The 18,621-nt window shown below is 36.4% G+C and overlaps 1 protein-coding gene across 4 annotated transcripts in view; it reads left to right on the top strand.

Moving 5' to 3' along the window:
• The window catches only part of AUH (AU RNA binding methylglutaconyl-CoA hydratase), a 159,609-nt gene that overhangs the window by 29,391 nt on the left and 111,597 nt on the right, over positions 1-18,621 (top strand). The window lies entirely within an intron of this gene.

The raw sequence follows: 18,621 nt of genomic DNA, 5'->3' as shown, positions 1-18,621 counted from the left end.
ATTATTATTTTAATTTCTTCATTTCAGCGTGCCAGAGATGCCATTAAAAATGACTCAGAGTACTCATGGCCTTTTTGTGGAACTAATAATTATTGGTTGTTGCTAATTCATTTCTGACCTTATTTCCATTTTAAAAAATACTACCGAAATAATATTTTATGTTCTGTAGATATTATTTTGTTTTTAAGAAACAGGAAGTATATGTTAGTAATAACCTGCTGACTCATCTCTCTGCTTCCATTCTTGCCCCACTATATATAGTACATTCCCCACAGTGCAGCCCAAGTAATCTAAAAAATAATCACTTCATTCCCCTACTTCAAATAATTCTCAGAAATAAAGTGTGAATCACTTCATTCCCCTACTTCAAATAATTCTCAGAAATAAAGTGTGAATCACTTCATTCCCCTACTTCAAATAATTCTCAGAAATAAAGTATGATGGGCTGAATAGTGACTCCCAAAGATGTCCATGTCCTAATCCCTGAAACCTGTGTATGTGTGATCTTACAATGCAAAAGGGACATCACAGATATGAATAAATAAAAGATCTTGAAATGAAGAGGTTATCCTGGATTATGTAGTGGGGCCAATATAAAGACAAGGTTCTGTTTAAGAGAGAGGCAGGAGGATTAGAATTTGAGAAGAGAAATGAGGATAGGAAGAAGTTTGCAGGGAAGAGGCCCTGAGCCAAGGAATGTGGACAGCTTCTGGAAGCAGGGAAAGGCAAGGAAACTCATTATCTAGAGCCTCAGGAATACAGCCCTGCCAACCCATTTTAGACTTCTGACCTAGAACTGTAGGATAATTCCACTAAGGTTGTAGTTATTTGTAGGGAAACTGATACCAAATGTATAAGGTCTTGCTGCTCTGGCTGCCTCACCTTCTCCTGTTCCATCTCTCACCTTTCTTGCCCTTGTCCATCCCACTTGATCCTGCAGCCCTTGTTCTCTGTTAGACAGTGCTCATTCTCCTCTCAGACTACTCAGTGTTCCCTTTGCTTGGTCTCTGCTCAAATGTCATCTCCTTAGAGAGTTGTTACCTTGTCATTTTAACCAAAACAGGCCTCCTTACTTCTCACCCTCTGTTACTATTTCGTATTTTAGCCTCATCTTTGTACTTCTTAGTTCCTGAATTTATTTTTTACTTGTTTGTCATCAATCTGCTTCTTCTGCAGATAAGCTCATTCCCTGGAATTGGGGCAGGTGCCCATTATCAGAAGAGTGCCTAGTCCATTGACAAATAGTTCATGGGATGAAGAATTGAAAAATTTTGGTTGTTGAGAAAGTAATGTTGGCAAAGATTAAATAAAACAAGCTTATTTTTGGATTCAGTACATATACAGGTGGCTTATAGGATGAAGAGACAGTTGGCCTTGGCTGTTCTCCCTTAGCCCCCCTCTCCAGGCCTGCCCAGTTAGGTCGTGCAGCCTTTGGTGGGGAGGGGGCATTGGAAGGCACTGAAGGCCACAAGAGGTCCTCAGTGTAGAAGGCCCCTCTTCTACAGGGGAGGGGCCAGGGGAGTATAAAATTCGCCCGTGACCCTGGGTCAGGTTCGGTAGAGCACCAGCAGCTAGAAAGGCAGAGCTGGAAATATTAGAAAGAAAACTGAATTTTTATCAGTCTGCTTCTGGCAATTGATATTTAGCAGCACAGTTTGCTTTCTGAGAGGGTCCCTTGGGAGCCAGAGTTAGTCTAGATTAGGGTTAGGGAAACTTTTTCAGTAAAGGGCCAGATATTTTAGGCTTTGTGGACCTCTTACAGTCTTTGTCATACTTTATTTAAAAGAATTAAAAAAAATTTTTTTACAGTGCTTTAGAAAAAAGTAGACTGTTTTTAGCTTGAGAGCCAAGCAACAACTGGGTGCAGAGTGGTCTGCAGGCTGTACTATTCTTACCCCTGGTCCAGACTTGATTCCTTTTTCTCCTCTGCTTGGCTGAGTCCATTTCCTGAGACCTGGCCCCTCACCTGTAGCTGGAGAAGCCAGGCTGAGTTCCGTTGAGCTCCACAGGAAGATGTTAAGATGCCTGACCTGTGGAAGCTGTGTTGTGTCTCTTAACGTACTTTAAAAGTACCTTTTTCTCTTGCGCGATTGATGAATGATCCTGCAGACAACTCTGCAACTCACAGTTGTACAAATATTTTGTTCACTGATATCATCATTTAGATGAATGCTAGATTTGAAGGCCACTACCAGTTAGGATTATTTTGAGGTTTAGGGTTCCTGGAAACCTCCTGATTAGAATTTCCATTTGAATAACTTAGGACTTTGGAGGGCAAAATAAGATTTGAGAGATGGAGGTAGTATTTTCGTATTCTCTAAAATAAAAATAAAGCCAACATGATTAACACATTAAGTAACAATATGATTTATTCATTTTAATATCTGTAGTACTATTATAGACTTGTTATCTCTTCCTAATTGTAAACCTCTGGTCATTCTCTTCTTTTGAATTCTATGAAATACTTCTGTAAATTGGTTTTGTTTTTCTACAGATAGGACAGCCTTCAGTGGGTGTCTTTCTTAAAGTGTTGTTTTGTTCTAGCAGGCAGTTATTCTCCTGGAGGATCTGCTTGACCCTTTTGAGGCTTGTTTTTAAAGTTTCTGATGTCTTTACTAAATGCCTGGGGTGTTCTGTACATTTTCTTGCTTCTTGCTGGTCATACGTGAACATCAGGAGTTGTTCAGACCACAGCTCCCTGTTGATGTTCTTTCTTTGATAATTACCTATGAAATGATAATTGCCTTAGTTTAAAGCTTAAGGGAACCCCATGCAGATTATTAGCACTCTCTCTGTGAGAGGCTCTCTCCTCTCTGGTTCCCTGTCCTGCAAATTCCAGCCAACCAGCCTCCCCTGCCCTCTCATGTCCGTGTGATACAAGCAAGACCAGTGTTGTTCTGTTTAGATCTCCCTGCCTTGCACCCCAGCCTGTAAAGTGCCTTCAGAAAGAAAGCTGGAACAGTCAGTGGGCTCCCAGATCAGTCTGTCACTACCTGTTGATCAACATCTGAAAGATACTTCATATATATTGAATGAAGAAGGGCTAGTAGTCCAGTGCCACTCACTCCCCATAGTCAGAAATGGAAGTATCCAGTTCCTTTAATGGGGAATGGTATTTAAGAACCAACATCTGGGTGCTAAACATGCTCATTGTTCCTTGGGTGTCTGCTTCTTGGCCCTTTTACTGGGCAGAACTAAGAAATATGTAGATAAATAAATTAGATTTTTTATATATATACACACATACTTATGTCAAGGTCTGTATTTATATATTGAAAGCCATGAATTCATACTGATAACTCCATTTCCAGTTCACCACAGGATTCATTCTCATTCTTTCCTATTCTCTATATGTATCATATACAGTATATTTACTCAATTGCTCAGTCCTATTGTAATGCAGAAAATAATTTCAAAATTGCTGATCCATACCACTGTGATAAACACACTTTCTAACTAGAGTTTGTTAGAGTATTTATGTCTTTAGACTGAGGGTATAGAGTAAAAATACTGTGTTGAAAAGTTATTTACGTTATTTCCCCTTCAGTTAATTATGTTTGATTCATATGAAGTAAAATTAGATTTCCTCACTCTTGTTTGAGTATTTGAAGTATCAATACAATTTCAAAAGTCAAAACTATTCATGGAAGTATCACTACTCACTTCCTCCCTCTAATCCCTTCCAATTCCCACCCTTGAGGGTGTTAATGAATCTCATTAGTTTCTAGTTTATCCATTATGTTTCTTTTTGCAAAATTAAGGATGTACTTGTTTACCTGTTTCCATTCTTGTACAAGTAGGATTCTATATGTACTCTTTTGCACTTACTTTTTTTCAGTTAACAGTATATCCTAGAAATCATTCCATATTAGTTCGTAGAAGTGTCATGATAGCTAGAAGTGGGTTAATGAGACTTTCTCAAGATGGAGATACTCTCCCAGTTTGCTTGCTGATGAAACTGATCCTGATCCTTTTGAGAGGGAGAAATGACATGACTTTAGAAGAGAAGCCTTCAGGGACTTCCCTGGTGGTCCAGTGGTTAAGACTCTGTGCTTCCACTGTAGGGGGCGCGGGTTCCATCCCTGGTGGGGGAGGTAAGATCCCACATGCCATGCGGCGCAGCTTTAAAAAAAAAAAAAAGAAGTCTTTAAGCAAGCCAGGGGTCCTGGGATGCCGGGCAGAATGGAGGTTTGGGGTTTTGGTTGATGAAAACCAACCAAATGCTTCACTGTGAGGAAGAATGAAGCCCTGTTTATTAGAGCCTTGAATTCTGATAAAATCCTTTTCTTTAAATGGGGAGTTGCTATAAATGACTTTGAGGAAAGTTTGCTATATAGATTTTAAAAAACTAAATTTTTTTTAGAGCAGTTTTGGGTTCACAGCAAAATTGAGGGGAAAGTACAGAGATTTCCAATATACCCCCTGCCTCCACTTATGAATAGCCTCTCTCATTAGCAACATCCTCCACCTGAGTGGTACATTTGTTACAATTGATTAACCTACATGGTTATAAGTGAGTAACTTTACACAAGGGTTCACTCTTGGTGTTGTGCATTCTATGGGCTTAGACAGATGTAAAATGAAATGTATCCACCATTATATTATTATACTTAGTATTTTCACTGCCCTAAAAGTCCTCTGTGCTCTGCCTATTCATCCCTTTCACCCTCACAACCGCTGATCTCTTTACTGTCTTCATGCTTTTACCTTTTCCAGAGTGTCCTATAGCTGTTATCATACAGTATGCAGCTTTTTCAGATTGTCTTCTTTCACTTAGTACTATTCATTGACATTTTCTTCATGTCGTTTCATGCCTTGATAGCTCATTTCTTTTTATTGCTAATAATATTCCACTGTATAGACGTATCATAATTTGTTTATCCATTTACCTACTGAAGGACACCTGGTTTGCTTCCAAGTGTTGGTGATTGTGAATAAAGCTACTGTACACAACTGTGTGCAGATTTCTAACTGGACATAGTTTTCAACTCCTTTGGGTAACTGCCAAGGAGCATGATTGCTGGATTGTATGGTAAGAGTCTGTTTAGTTTTATAAGAATTTTCCAAACTGTCTTCCAAAGTGGCTGTACCATTTTGCCTTCCTACTGTCAATGAAAGAATTTCTGTTGCTCTACATCCTCGCCAACATTTGGTGTTGTCAGTATTCCAGATTTTGGCTCTTCTAATGAGTGTGTAGTGGTATCTCTGTTGTTTTAATTTGCATTTCTATGATGACATATATGTGGAGCATCTTGTCATAGGCTTATTTACCATGTACATATCTTCTTTGGTGAGGTGTCAGGTTTTTGGCTCAGTTTTTAAATGAATTTTTTTTTCTTATTGTTGAGTTTTAAGAGTTCTTTGTATATTTTAGATAATATTCCTTTATCAGATGTGTCTTTTGCAAATAGTTTGTCACAGTCTGTTGCTTGTCTTCTCATTCTCTTGACTTTGTTTTTTGCATAGCATAAATTTTTCGTTTTAATGAAGTCCAGCTTATCCATTATTTCTTTCAAGGATTGTGCCTTTGATGTCACATCTGTACATTGAATTTATAGATCAAATTGGGGAGAATTGACATTTTAACCATACTGAGTCATCCTATCCATGAACATGGAATATCTCCCTGCTTATTTAGTTCTTCTTTGATTTTTTTTCATAAGTGTTGTAGTTTTCCTTGTGTGGATCTTGTACATATTTTGTTAGATTTATATCTAAGTGTTTCATTTTTTGAGATGCTGATGTAAGCATTTTTAATTTCAAATTTCACCTGTTTATTGTTGGTATATAGAAAAGCAGTTGATTTTTATATATTAACTCTGAATTCTGCAGCCTTGGTATAATTGCTTATTAGTTCCAGGAATTTTTTTGTTGATTATTTTGGATTTTCTATGTAGTAGACAATCGTATCATCTGAACAATGACAGTTTTATGTCTTCCTTCCCAGTCTGTATTACCTTTTACTTCCTTTTCCTGCCTTATTGCATTAATAAGGACTTCCAGTATGACATTGAAAAGGAGTGCCTTTTACCTGATCGTAGTGCAGAAATTTCTAGTGTCTCATCTTTAATTATGATGTTAGCTGTAGGTGTTTAATAAATATTCTTTATCAAGTTGAGGAAGTTCCCTTGTATTCCTAGTTTATTGAGATTGGGTATCATGAATGGGTACTAAATTTTGTCAGATGCTTTTCTTGCATTTATTAATATGATCATGTAATTTTCTTTTAAGCCTGCTGATGTAATGGATTCTTTTAATTGATTTTTGAGTGCTGAGCAGCTTAGTATATCTGGGGTAAATCCCACTTAGTTGTGTTGTTTAATTCTTTTTATACACTGTTGGTTTCAATTTGCTAATGCTTTGTTGAGGATGTTTGCATCTGTGTTCATGAGAGATATGGGTTTGTAGTTTTCTTGTAATGTCCTTCTGGTTTTGGTATTAAGGTGTTGCTGGTCTCATAGAATGAGTTAGGAAGTATTCCTTATGCTTCTGTACTCTGAAAGAGATGTAGAAAATTGGAATACAGTTAACCCTTGAACAACACGGGTTTGAACTGTACAGATCCACTTATACACAGATATTTTTCAGTAGTAAATAGTAAAGCCCTATGTGGTCCGTGGTTGGTTGAATCCATGGATGCATAGGAACTGTGGGTCCAGAGGGCTGACTATAAATTATACACAGATTAACCTCTGTGTTGTTCAAGGGTCAACTGTATTTCTTCCTAAAATTTTTGGTAGAAATTTACCACTGAACCCTTCTGGACCTGGTGCTTTCTGTTTTGGAAGGTTATTTATTGATTCAATTTTTGAAATAGACATAGTCACATTCAGATTATCTGTTTCTTCTTGTGTGAGTTTGGGCAGTTTGCATCTTTAAAGGAATTGGTTCATTTCATATAGGTTATCAAATTTGTGGGCATAGAATTGTTCATAGTATTCTTTTTTTTTCTTTTTTTCTTTTTTTTTTTTTTGCGGTATGCGGGCCTCTCACTGTTGTGGCCTCTCCCATTGCAGAGCACAGGCTCCGGACACACAGGCTCAGCGGCCATGGGTCACGGGCCTAGCCGCTCCGTGGCATGTGGGAAGAGCATGTGGGATCTTCCCGGACCGGGGCACAAACCCGTGTCCCCTGCATCGGCAGGCGGACTCTCAACCACTGCACCACCGGGGAAGCCCCATAGTATTCTTTTTCGTTATTCTTTTAACATCTGTGGGATCTGTAGCAGTGTCACCTCTTTCATTTCTGATACTAAAAATCATTTGTGTCCTCTTTCCTTTTTCCTTCATAAGTATGGCTAGAAGCTTATTTATTATATTGATCTTAAGGAACCAGCTTTTTTTGTTGTTGATTTTCTCTGTTTTTGTTTTCAATTTCATAATTTCTGTTTTATTATTATTTCTTTCTTCTGCTTACTTTGGATTTGATTTGCACTTTTTCTAGTGTATTGATTTTCGATATTCTTTCATAACATATGCATTCAGTGGTGTATAAATTTTCCTTTAAGCACTGCTTTTTCTGTATACCACAGATTTCGATAAATTGTGTTTTCATTTTCTTCAAAATATTTTAAAATTTCTCTTGAGATTTCTTTTATTTATTCATTTATTTTTATTGAATGAAATGTTTTTTAAAATTCTATAGTGCTTGAGATTTCTTCTTTGACTCGTATTATTTAGAAGTGTGTTGTTTAATCTCTGAGTGTTTTGGGATTTTCCAGTTATTTTTCTGTTCTTGATTCCTTGTTGAATTCTCTTGTGGACTGAGAGTAGACATTGTATGATTTCTTTTCTTTAAAATTTGTTAAGGTGTGCTTTATGGCCCCAAATGGGGCCTATCTTGGTGAATGTTCCATGTGAGCTTCAGAAGAATGTGTATCCTGCTGTTGTTGGATGAAGTAGGCTATAAATGTCAGTTATATCCAGTTGATTGATGGTGTTGTTGAGTTCAGTTACGTCTGTACTGGTTTTCTGCTTATTGGATCTGTCCATTTCTGATAGAGATATATTGAAATTTTAATTATGGTAATGGATTCTTCTGTTTTTCCTTTCAGTTCTATCAGTTTTTGCCTCACGTAGTTTGATGCTTGGCTGTTATATGTGTTAAGGATTGGTATGTGTTCTGGGAGATTTGACCCCTTTATCATTATGTAATGTCCTTCTTTATTGCTGATAGCTTTCTTGGCTTTGAAGTATGTGTATCTGAAATTAATATAGCTATTCTTGCTTTCTTTTGATTAGTGTTAGCATGGTATGTTTTTCTCTATCCATTTACTTTTAATTTATATGTGTGTTTATATTTAAAGTGGATTTCTTGTAGTCATATGTAGTTCAGTGGTTTTTTTTTTTATCAGCTCTGACAATCTCTGTCTTTTTATTGCTGCATTTAGACATTGATATTCAGAGTGATCATTGATATAGTTGAATTAATATCTACCATATTAGTTACTGTTTTCTATTTGTTGCCCTTGTTCTTTGTTCCTTTTTATTTCTTCTCTTTTTTGCCTTTTGTGGTTTTCAAAAGGCATTGGAGCATTTTATGTAATTCCATTTTCTCTCATTTCTTAGCATGTCAGTTATATTTCCTTTTTTTTTATTGTTGCTCTAGAGTTTGCAATATACATTTATGGTTAATCTAAGTCCACTTTAGAATAATACTGCTTTATGGGTAGTGTGATACATTATAATAACAAAATAATCCTAATTCTTCCCCTCCATCCTTTACAATAGCTATTAATTGTTTCTTTTATATATGTTTATACACATATAGGCACACATACTCATATATATGTAAGATATATCCATAGGTAAACATAATCAAATACTATTATTATTTTGAACACATTGTTACCTGTTAGGTCAATTAAGGATAAGAAAAGTAAAAGTTTTTATTTTACCTTCACTTACTCTTCTTTGATGCACTTTCTTTATGTAGATTCAAGTTTCTGACTATATAATTTTCCTTCCCTCTAAATATTTTTTAAAATATTTCTTGCAAGGCAGGTCTGTTGGCAACACATTTCCTCAGTTTTTTTAATTTATTTTTTGTTTTTGATAAAGTTTATCAAAACTTTATTTTATTTTATTTTTGGCTGCGTTGGGTCTTTGTTGCTGTGCGTGGGCTTTCTCTAGTTGCAGCAAGTGGGGGCTACTCTTTGTTGTGGTGCGTGGGCTTCTTATTGCAGTGGCTTCTTTTGTTGCGGCGCACTGGCTCTAGGCACGCGAGCTCAGTAGTTGTGGCTCATGGGCTCTAGACAGGCACAGGCTTAGTAGTTGTGGCACATGGGCTTAGTTGCTCCGTGGCATGTGGGATCTTCCTGGACCAGGGCTCGAACCTGTGTCCCCTGCATTGGCAGGCAGATTCTTAACCAGTGCGCCACCAGGGAAGCACCTCTGATAAAGTTTTTATTTCTCCTTCACTTTTGAAGGATAATTTCACAGGTACAGAATTCTAGGTTTGGTATTCTTTTTCTCTCAACACTTTAAATATTTCACTCCACTCCTTGCTTGCATGGTTTCTGAGGAGATTCCAGATGTAATTCTTACCTTTGTTCTTTTATAGGTAAGATGTATTTTTCCTCTGGCTTCTTTCAGAATTTATGTTTGACTTTTGGTAGTTTGAAAATATGCCTAGGTAGTTTATTTTTTATTTGTTCGTTGCTTGGTTTTTGCATTGGTGTTCTTGGTGTTCTCTGCCTGGTTTTCACTGAGCTTTCTGGATCTGTGGTTTGGTGTCTGACATAAATATGGGGAAATTCTCAGTCATTATTGTTCCAGATGTTTCTTATGTTTCTTTTTCCCTTTTTTCTCCTTTTGGTATTCCCATTATGCACATATTATACCTTTTGTAGTTGTCCCTCAGTCCTTTGATGTTGGTGTTTTTGTTTTTTGTTTTTCAGTCTTTGTTCCCTTTTTCATCTTTGGAATCTATTGTGACATCCTCAAGCTCAGAGATTGGTTGCTCAGCTCTGTCCTGTCTACTGAGAAGATCATCAAAGCCAGTGTTCATTTCTTTTGCAAAGTTTTTGATCTCTAGCATCTCTTTTCTTTCTTAGGGTTTCCATCTCTGCTTGCATTGCCCATCTGTTCTTGCATGCTGTCTGCTTTATTCATTGGAGCCCTTGCATGCTGTCTGCTTTATTCATTATAGCCCTTAACAATTTGTTTCAGATTCCTGGTTTATAATTCCAACATGTCTGCTACGTCTGGTTCTGGTGCTTGGTCTGTCTCTTTAAATTGTGTTTTTGTGATTTGGTATGCCTTTTAATATTTTCTTGATAGCCTGACATGATGTACTGGGTAAAGGCTGTGAATAGGCCTGTAGTAATGCAGTAAGGTGCTGGGGGGAGGGGAAGTGTTCTATTGTGCTATGATTAGTTTCAGGCTTTTAGTGAGCCTATGCCTCTGTGAACTTCACAAGTGTTTCTCAGGGTTTTTTTGCCCCCTTAGGTGGGACTGGATGACTAGAGTGGGCTGGAGTTTGGTGTTTCCCTTCCTCCAGGTCAGTTAGGCTTTGGTTTATCAGTTTTCCCTGAAGGCAGGCCTTGTTAAGAATAGAGTGCTCTGGTATTTCAAAATGGTTCCTTTGCCCCTTCCTCTGTTAGAAGGAGGAGGGGATTTTTCTCCAGTATTTATTTTGAGAAGCTGGTTAGGCTCTTGGAGGTAAACCTCAGAAAACTGTGGGGTACCCCTAGAGTTTTTAACCCTCAGAGTTGTTCCTACTGAGCCTCCAGCAGTTCATCAATTGCAGTTCAGGTTTTCTGACCCTGGCACTGGTTTCCACTCATCCTGAGTCTCTGCTCTGGTATGTTGTGATTCTCTGTATCTGTCTGTTTGTTTCTTCAGTCTTGGGAGCAGTGGTTTGCCCTGTGTCCTCCTCACCTCTCTTTCAGATCCTAGAAGAGTTGTTGATTCAGTCTGTTCAGCTTTTTACTTGTTGTTAGGACAGAGTGACAACTTCTAAGCTCCTTGTATGTGGAACCAGAAACTGTTAAGTCCCTGTAACTTTTTATAGATTGAAATTTTATGTTTAATTGGATAAAAGGTGGTTTCAGATCCAGGATGAAGAAATCTAAGCTAAAAGTACTTGAGAATTTAGTGTTGCTATTAAAGTTTTAGAAGCTATGAAGGTAGTCATAACAAGAAGATTATGTTCCTGAACCTGATTTGGTTCTCTCCCACGCTAAACCTTGGCTAGAAATTCCATGTAATAATTAGGGCTAACCAGTGCCCTCATCAATCAGTCCCATTCCTTGAGAACAGATGTAGAGTGAATCTGACCCATTTGTTATCATTTGTAATATATCATCTAGTAGATAATAAGCATCAGATGGGAATCTCTCAGCTTCAGGTTACAGAAAAATTGATTCAAGTTGACTTAAACTACAAGGTAGTTAGGATTGCTCTAATTCAGTGATTCTGGGCTGTTACGAAATTCCTTTGGCTTCACTGTCTTCTATATGCCACCTTCATCCAGCTTGGTAGCCTGAAGCTTCAGTAGTTCAGGGCCTCCTATCCATGTATGACGATGTTGAAATGAAGAGAAGAGAACACTTTTGCCCAAATCCAAGCTGGAACCCTCAGATTGATCTTGATTTGACCTCTCAGAGGAAGAAACTATGCTGATGTGCTATGGGAATGGATTTAACTTCTTTCAAAGTACATGGAATGTGGGGGGTGGGGACGGTAGAGGCAGACAACAAAAATAAGGCCACCTTTAGGAGGTGGGAGGAGGGCGGTAGATGCTAAGTAGACAGCCAATATTCATGAGTTTTAAAATTCCTACTATAAATTGTCTTCATTAGGGCCAGCTATAAAGAAAACACATGGATTTCTTTCATTTATTCATTTATTTATTCATCATATTTCTTGGAGGAGAGCCTGTCATGGGCTAGGGACTATTCTAGGATCTGGGAATACAGCAGTAAGTAAGACAGCAATCACCTGCTCTTGTGAAGCCTCCATAGGCATGGGGGTAGGGGAGGCAGTGAAAAAAAAATTAACGTAAATGTGTACTGTGTCAGATGAATGCTCTGAATACAAATAAAACTGGGCAAGAAGAATGAGTTCTTGTGGCTGGCATAGAGGGTTGCTGTTTCATATATGGTGAAGAGGGAAAACCTCTCTGAGAAGGAGATAAATAAGTAGAGTCCTGGAAGAAGTGAACTAGTCCTGAAGAAGTTCACTGGAAGAAGTAAACTTTCCTTGTGGATACCTGGGGAAGAGTGTTTTAGGCAGAGAGGTAAGCAAGAACGGAGCCTGCTCTAGTAGGTCTGTGTCTTTATTCCCATCTTACCGCTAGGTTCTTCATGACATTTTTTTTTTCTTAGATTCCATATGTATTATGGAATGTATTATGGATATGTATTAGCATACGGTATTCGTTTTTCTCCTGACTTACTTCACTCTATATGACAGACTCTAGGACTATCCACCTCACTACAATAGATAGCTAGTGGGAAGCAGCCGCATAGCACAGGGAGATCAGCTAGGTGGTTTGTGACCACCTAGAGGGGTGGGATAGGGAGGGAGACGCAAGAGGGAAGAGATATGGGAACATATGTATATGTATAACTGATTCACTTTGTTATAAAGCAGAAACTAACACACCATTGTAAAGCAATTATACTCCAATAAAGATGTTAAAAAATAAAAAATAAAATAAAAAAAGAATGGAGCCTGGAGGCAACATCACACTTTGCAAGATAATGGGAGAGCAAGAAGGTTAGTGTCTCTGGAGCCCAGTGGACAAGATGAGTTCTAGGAGGTGATGTCACAGAAGTAGTAGGAGTCCAAGTGACATAGAATTTTCACTTCTACTTTGAGTGAAAAGAGAATCTGGGGTGTTTTAAGCTAAGGAGTGACCTGAAAAGACTTAAATTTTAAAAGGCTTGCTCTGGCTGTGTGTCAAGAATAGACTGTTCCAGAACTTCTGTCTTTGATCCCCTGCAGGTAAGATCATACTTGGACCAGTGTAGTAGTGGAGGTGGTGAAAAATTATTGGATTCTACATGTATTTTGAAGGTGGAGACATGGATTTACTGATGAAAAGGAAGGGGTATGAGGGAGAAGAATAAAGGTTGATTCTGTTTTGATCAGAACATTGAAAAGATGGGGTTAGCATTAACTGAGGCGTGGAAGAATGCAAGAGGAGCATATTCTGGGGAGGAAATTTAATAGTTGGGGGAGGGGAGGGTTTATTGTGTTTATAAGATGCATATTAGACGTTCAACTGGATATGTCTAATAGACAGCTGAATTTAGGAGTCTGTAGTTAGTTCAGGGTAGAGGTCTGGGCGTGAGGTAAAAATTTTGACATTGGTATACAGGTGGTGTTTAAACTTCTGAGTAAATGAAATAAGAACAAGTAAAACAGTCAATCCAGAAGATGGTTAAAAAATAGGGAGGGAGATGGAGGGAGAAAAAAAAGAACTAATGGGCTAAATATCCTAAAATGTAATTGTAGAAATAAATTCAAATTTATTACCTATCATAGTGAATGTAAGTGTACTAAATTCTTGAATTAGAACACAAACAACGGCTGGCTTAAGAAAAGTTATCACTAAGCTGCTTGTAAGAAACACCTAAAGCATAAGGACATTGAAAGTTGAAGAGTAGAAAAAGATATACCAGTCTAATACTGACTAAAAGAAAGCTGGTATAACTATATTGATATCAAATGAAATAGACTTTAAAACAAATTTTTATTAGAGATAGTAATTATTAGAGTTAAAGAAGGTCACTACGTAATCATAAAAGATTCAATTTCCCTTGTAGATATGATGATTCTCAACTTTTTTGCTGTTAGAAACAGCCTCAAAATATACAGTGCAAAAATTGATATCACCCTAAGGAAAAATGGACAAATCCACCACCATAATGGGAATTTTTAGCACTTTTCTTAGTTGATGATAGATTAAACAAGGAAAAAGTAAGTCTATAGGAGATTTGAATATGTCAGTTAGTAAACTTAACCCTTATATCGTCAGAGTCCCCTGGACCCAGATTTAATTTACTAGTTTCTTTTTTGAACAATTTTGCTTGTATGGATTGATGTTTTATGGCTTTCATTCTTTCTTAGAGGTCTTCTGAAGAACAGAAAATTTAAAAAAGAAAATTAAAACTCCTTTTCTCTTGCAGTTACTGTATGGGTTCATTGGAGCTTTTTATGAATCTAAGATGCTGTGGGTTCTTATCTCATATCACTGTATCTTTATATTGGTAATTTCATCATCCTAAGAATGATTTTTATCATTACTCTTTAATTATTCCCAACTATGCTATGAAAAACTAAAATAAGAAAATGGAAGAAAGATGGAATTGTCTAGAAAGATGTTGTAGAGGTCAAATCATTGCTATTGCATTATCTTTTTTTTTTTTATTGCATTGCCTCAAGAGTTGCACATATTTTAAGAAAATATAACTGAAGTCTGGAGGTACCATCTTTGTAGTCATTCTTTTAGTTATCACTGAACACAGCTGAGAATTTAGAATTTTTCATTTTCTACACATAATGGTACAAGAGTAGAAAAGTTGACAGAGGAAGACATTTCACAGTTATTAGATGGGTAAAATAATGGTCAAAAGAGACAGCAGACTGTAGGCCCTAATCATGGTGGTGAACTTGATCTTATGAGTGAAATCTTAGACTGTGAGTCATCAGATGACAATATCCTAGATTAATTTTCTTGAACTCAAGAATTGATGAGTGAGCAGTATATTTCTGTGGTTTCTATAAAGGAAGTATGGAATCTGCATCCAGTTAGTCATTAGGTAGGAAGGACTTCACCATGCAGTATTTTGTGACAAGAAGTTGGACTATTCAGTTTTTCCAAAAGGATATGTGACATATTCTTGCATTTCATATGATGATGTACATGAGCATTTACTTGATACAGCTTGTAATTGAAGAGTGTTGAAGGCAGGTGTGTATACAGAGGTGACAGGAAGGGACTCTATGGTTTAGAAAAGAAAACAAATCATTGATCATTCTGATGGATATTTATAAATCTAAAAATGAATATTTACAATCAGGGAACAATGAATATGGCTGTCCTCAACAAGTTTATGGGCCATCCAAATTTTCAAAAGCACAGCATGTCTACAATGCAAGTTCAAGAAGAAGCAGAAGTAATGATCATTTAGTAGAGCTATATTTGAAATCTGGAATCAGATTTTATAAAACTGTGTGTCCCAGGTTCATATGTGTCAGTTGATGACCAGTTTCATTCAAATGATATAACCCTTTTCATATGTGTTCGTGTGTGTATGTGATATATGTAAGTATGTGAGTGCATATATGCATACACTATGCATTTGTAGGTATGTATATGTGTAATACACATATATGCACATACCAGGAAAATATAAAAATATATGGATTTTATGTATTTAAATTTTGACTGAAATTTCCAACTAATTTGATTTTTTATTATCCTTTTATTTTTCTGTAAATTATTTATAAGATGACCTAAATTTTAAATAAAATATTAATACAAAGAGTCTATCAGCCCAGCTGATAAAGGGTGTTGATTATTTTTCCTGGCCTACTGAGGGTTAATGTAATGTACCTGTGTGGATCATTGCCCTCAGCAGTTGATGACTGTGCATCTCTTTTAAGCACATGTGGAATATTCATGAAAATTAACCATCTGCTTGGCTGTAAAACCTGCACAGATTTCAAAGGCTGAATTCTGTGACTACAGGCAGATAAGATACAAGTCATTTACAAAAGGTAATTAGAAAAAGTCCCCTACGTGGGGAATTTAAAATAACTTCTAAATAACTTACAGCTCAACAAAGGAATCTTAATGGAAATTAGAACATATTCAGAACTAAATTCTAACAAAATACTTTAAAAGTTGTATAATATAGTTTAGATTGTACTTTAAGAAAGAATAAATGCTCAAGATGAATAAACTAAGAATCCAATTTTTAAAAATGATAGAAGTGACTACAGAATAAACCCAGATAGGGTAGAAGGAAAGAACTGAAGATGAACATAAACTTATGACTTGGAAAAATACACAGTAAGTAATAGGATAATAAAGTCCAAAGTTGATTCCTCAAAAGTCAAATAGCCAAATTTCTGACAAGATTTATCAAGGGTGAGGGAATAACTAAACAATATTCAAATTGAAAAAGGATCTCATAGGTATAAACTTTACAGAGATTAATCTGGTAAGATAATATTAAGAATAACTGATAACAGTGAATTTGAAATTTTAAGTGGAATAGGTAAATTATTAGAAAATAAAACTTAACCAAAACTGACTTAAATAGAAAACCTGACTGGTCCCATAACAATGAAAACCCTTGGTCTCCATGACTGCAGAGGAACATTCTATCCAGACATTTCATGGAACAGGTAATTCCAACACCTGTACTCCGAGGGAAATGACTTAAAGCAATTATCCCCCAGACTGAGGTTGGGTTCTCCTCTAGGCATTCAGGAGATACAGATTGTTTAAAAGGGACCTAGCTGATAACTTATATGTACTTTTTTGTAGAACTTTTCAGGCTGATCTGCAGGTTAAGTTACTCTTTACCATCTTCTCTTTCATAGTTGCTCTTCTTGCACTTTACAGTAGTCAATCCTGATTTTGCCTTTTTTTGCTTCCTTGACCCAGGGATGAAGAAAGGTCTGAATTGCTATAAAAGGGGTATTTTAAAATGCTAATGTTGAGAATTTTAACTAGGATCCTATTCTTATTCTGGCAGTTTCCAATTCATTGCTTTCAGCTTAATTTAAGGACAGTAAAGTTTTTATGGAATTTTTAAATGCTTCTTGATTACTATGTGATTTTTCAAGAGCTGGCTTTAAAGGAGTTGAAAGAATTGGGTGACATTGCTGAAGTATTCTAGCAATAAATGATTTTCATGCATAGATATATGAAGTAATGGAAGAAGGGGAGGTCGTCTTATCTATCTCATTGAGATACTTTTCCCAAAAAAGTTTACTTTTAATGTCTAGTTGTTATCAGATTTATAATATATTTAATCAATTTTATGCTAATAATGCTTGTAATTAAAAGTTAGTCCAGAGGAAAACTTCTAAACTTAGTGCTTCATGGTTACAGGGAATTTAATAAAAATTAATTCAGTTTATACAATATATATGTTTTGTTGCAAAGAAATGTGACAGTGGTCAAAAGAAGAATTTTAAGCATAAAAGCTGATTGCATCAGAAAAAAATTGCAGCAAAGTGTTGTAGAAATACAACACTTCATAAAGTTGTTCATAAAGAAAATAAATGACATAGTATTTCTTATCGTTAAGCAAGGATTTGTTTCTTGTTTTAGACATGAATGATTTTGAGAGTCAAGTCGCTGGTATGTAGATTCCACTGGATGCATTGACAATGATATATATCAGTTGTATTTTAAGGTGCCAGTGTTTATAGTGCACGGCAATCCTTGCAACTATTTAAATTATGAAAAATTTTAGATGTCAGTATAAAACTGTTCAAGGGAATGCATCATTTTTCAAAATTCTTTTCAGCTGTAATGGGAACAAAAAATGTTGAAGACCACTGACTTGGAGCATTAGCTCTCAAGAGGGATGGTAACACTCATTGGGGAAGATATTAGAATTTAGGGGGACATTTTTGCTTGTCACAATGACTGAGAGGCTTTACTATCATTTGGTTACTGGGGGCCAAGAAAGCTAGGTATCCTGCAGTGTACAACAAAGAATATTATCATTGTTTTACATAACTTCTCTACTCACTGGACTAGTCCACGACAAACATAAGTAGGTAGAAATTTACTACATAGTAATCCTAAAGCATATTCAAAAGAAGGAATTTATAAAAAAAGGTCCAAGTATTTTAGGAGAGGACCATTTTAGTGGGCAATATTTAAATGAACTATATTCTCATAGAATTGTTAAATGGTATATTAACTCCATGCATTGTCTACTTGGGGTATTATGTTTCTGATTACTACATATTTAGTTGAAAAGAGTTTGCGGTAGATACTGCAAAAGCAATACAAATAATTAAAAATATGTAACTTAGAACCAAATATTAAATTATCAGGAATATATGGACTACAGAGATCTTACTGAATTTTATTATACTTTCTCAGTAAGACCAGTGTGATCATACTATTTAATATTGTAACGTGGTTCACAACTTTACTTCCCTCTGCACTCTAGAGTCACACTTTCCTGTTATTTTTACTCCCAAACATTTATCACTTTTTATCTTGGTTATTTATTATATTTATTTTTTAGTATCTTTTTGTCCCCCTTGTTTAGAGACATAGTGTAAGAGGAGAGGGTGGGAGACAGAAAGACAGCCCTTTTGAGGAGTTCGGCTTTAAAAAAAGAGGAGAGAAATTGGTGGTAGCTGGAGCAGGTAATGTGTATGAAGTCAGGAATTTTTTTTGTCATTTTTTTCCATTTGTTTTTTGGGCAGGAAAGTTGGATTTATTGGTGGGCATGAGTAAGGAAGGGAAAGCACCACGGCTTTCATGAGTGCAGGGTCTGCCTTTTGTCCAAGGGGCCCACGATTAGGGATGTATTTGACCCGTAGTCATCCAGGATGATCCACTTTTCTGCCACCATGTCTTCAGATTCATCCACTTGGAGATGTGGATCTTCTGGGGCCCAGAAACTTGAAC

This window comes from Delphinus delphis, chromosome 6 (assembly GCF_949987515.2).
Source record: "Delphinus delphis chromosome 6, mDelDel1.2, whole genome shotgun sequence".
NCBI lineage: Eukaryota > Metazoa > Chordata > Mammalia > Artiodactyla > Delphinidae > Delphinus > Delphinus delphis.
This window is presented reverse-complemented; position numbering and strand designations above follow the sequence as displayed.